Source organism: Salarias fasciatus, chromosome 16, assembly GCF_902148845.1.
Source record: "Salarias fasciatus chromosome 16, fSalaFa1.1, whole genome shotgun sequence".
Taxonomy (NCBI): Eukaryota; Metazoa; Chordata; class Actinopteri; order Blenniiformes; family Blenniidae; genus Salarias; species Salarias fasciatus.
The window spans coordinates 13,147,119-13,150,171 of NC_043760.1; positions in this window are offsets into that span (position 1 = coordinate 13,147,119).

A 3,053-nucleotide genomic window follows, 5' to 3' on the forward strand; every position below is an offset into this window, starting at 1 on the left:
TGCTCCTCTCATTCTTTCCCACTCTTTCATTTTGTTGCCCACCTTTTCCACTCCTGCCCCCCTCTTGCCTCAGCTCTTGCTTTGTCATTTCGTGTGGGCACCCAACTGTCTTATTATAGCACTGAGCTTCCAGCAGACTTCTTATTCCCTCTACACTTTACCCTTGTGCTCTCTCTCACCCTTCTGTATTCATTCAGCTTTATTTACCACCTCTTCTCTGCTTCCCTTGTTTCTTTAAGCAAATTTCAACAATGATTAAAAATCATCTCCTTTCACTTGTAGCCAAAGATTTTTCCTCATACCCAAGAGAAACCTTCTACTGAAAAAAAGAAGAAAAAAAAATCGTTTTCATTCAGTGAATTCACCCGCATGTAGATGAATAACAGGACATCAGTGGCACAGTCTTCATCTGAGGGTGAAAGTGACCTCTGAGCATTAACTTTTGCTCCAGTCTTATTTCATGACTTTAACTGTATTAATTTTCTTGACGTTCTCTCCTCCTGTCACGTCACGAATGGCTGGGCAGCCTGCTAAGATTCCCACCTGGGCGGCTGTCCAGTAAATCAATCAGGCTCTTCTAAATCTGGCATATCTTGTCCTCTGGAAACGGTCGCTCTCAGAAAGTGGAGGTCCTTGGGAGATTTTCCCTCAACTAAAATGACATATGGAGGAGGGAGAGTTTGACATTGTCATATGGTGCTGGCTGTATGTGGGGTTCGCACATCGGCGAGGGATAGTACCACTCAGATTCTTACAAACTTGAGTAAATACCCTAAAACTGCAAAGAGAATATGGACTGTAAGTCAAGACACTCTCCAGGCAACAACTCTTGTTGTCCGTTAACTCACACATGTGCAGAAGAACTTTATGCTACGACTGTGGTGTGAGTACTGTTGTGTAGTGGCAATGTTTCTGAAAAAGCGCATTTCCTCTTCTATGGAGACGGAGCATTTTCAAAAAGTTAAATTTTACCCCATTTCCACGGGGACACAGAGCATTTTCGAGTCGTGTTCTCAGTGGTTCCGAGCACTCTTGCAATGTAAATAGAACCCAAAATATGACGAAAGATTTCCATTTTCTCTTGAAAACATTGCTGTATTGACGGAGTCTCAGATTGCACTGCGCGCCACTGTAGTCATCACTTTCTACATCTTTCCCAGGTGGGCGGCATGATGTTAGGGGAACATGTGATTTCTAGTTATGTCTTTAAGTATTATGATAACTATATAATTTGCATAGATAGAGATGACATTAATGTATTTGTGCTTAGAAAAATTGAAAAAAAAATTCAATTTCATTTTATATACACATAGAACAAACTATATGTTGCAGATTTTGTGATTATTGAATTTGACTTGTGTGACTAGCTGATTAAAAAATATTGAAATGTTGAAACAAATATTGAAAACACAAACACATTAACTTCTGCAACAGTGTTTCAGTTTACCACAAAGCATACCGTCATCGCATTACCAAACATTATATGCCCATAAAATAATAATCTATAATTTGTCAGTCCTGAAATTAAGAGAGAAAACACCTTTATTTTAAGCTGAAGCAAATCCTAATTTTCAATAGCTGCCTTTAGCAGACTCTAATACTGCTGTAGACAAGTGACATCCAATCACAAAGTTAACAAATCTGTAATATTATTGCTATTGCATTATTTTTCATCGACATTTGAAGTATGCGGTTAATGTTGTGGGTGATGCGATACGGTGCATAAGCTCCCCACTGCTAGTTTCAATAGCTTCACATGTAGGAGGTTTCACCTCATTCATCAGTGTCAGAGTCATTATGATGACACATAAAAGTAAAGCACAGGATGTTGGAAGATCTACATTTTTTCATATACTTGCTGCCCTCGGGGCTCACAGTGCGTAGGCATGTTGATGGATTTCTTAATGTATGTCTTGATAAACACGTTACAAAAAAGTATTGAAACTAAACTGCACCAAAAACGCACTGGACGAAATCAATCCAATGACTGAAGACCTCATCTAATTATTATAGCTCCCAGTTGCTTCCGCAGCACGGACGGCCTCCTTTCATAGAATGCCAGATAAGAAGAGGCTGAAAAATTAGATGTTATTTCTGATTCGTCCTTTGATGCTCAGGCCACTGAAGCTGTGCACTCGTGCTTTGATGTGCTAAAGCAGGTAAACTGAGACTTATGAAAGGTCATCCATTATGTTATCTCTCACAGACGTGGCTGTTTATCCTTCACCTTTTTCTTCTTGTATCAATAGGCGAAACTCCTAAAGATAGTGTTTGATACAAAACACAGGCTGAAAGGCTTTTCAACCCGAACAAAGTGCAGAACCCGCATCGCACTGATCTTTACTGCCCACCTGAGAGTCTCAGAAAATTATTTTAGGATTGCATAGCTTGTTTATGAAGCTTGAGATGATCTTGCTGTTTCATTTCCCATGCTTTCTGCATCTCAAATACTTTTGAGGACTTTGAAATTTGGAAGTGAAAGAATTTCCAGTATTTCTCACCATTCATGTGGACATTTTTCCAAGATCTTTTTTTGTGTTTGTGAATTGTGAGAAGGATTTGGTGAAAGTGAAAGTAATATCCTCTCCACATTTTTATCAGTGAATTTGCTGTTTGTGTGAAGGAGATTAAGCGAATATGCTCCAAAAAACATGAGTATAACAACCGTAGCAGACTATGTGTGAATACTAGATATATAAAACCCTGTTTACAATCTTGCACTTTTTGAGAAGTCCTGTGTTGAGGACAGAAAACATTTTTTGAAGAAATGCAAAGCAACATGAGACTGACCTGACTGAGTCTGACCTTTCATCACGGTGAGGTCAATGTTTTTTACATGTGAAGCTTCATTTTAGGTAGAAATGTTTTTGAGATACCTTAACAATTCCAGTTTCTACATTTACTTTCATCACCGGCATTCATGTCTAAATCTTCTGGTAGCTCATTGTGTTGCTAATTTTGATATTGTTGTGTTGCGTTGTGGTTTGAAATCTTCCACCTCAGAGTCCTTGTAGGCTGGAGCCAGGCTGGAAAACATGGCACTGTGGCATATT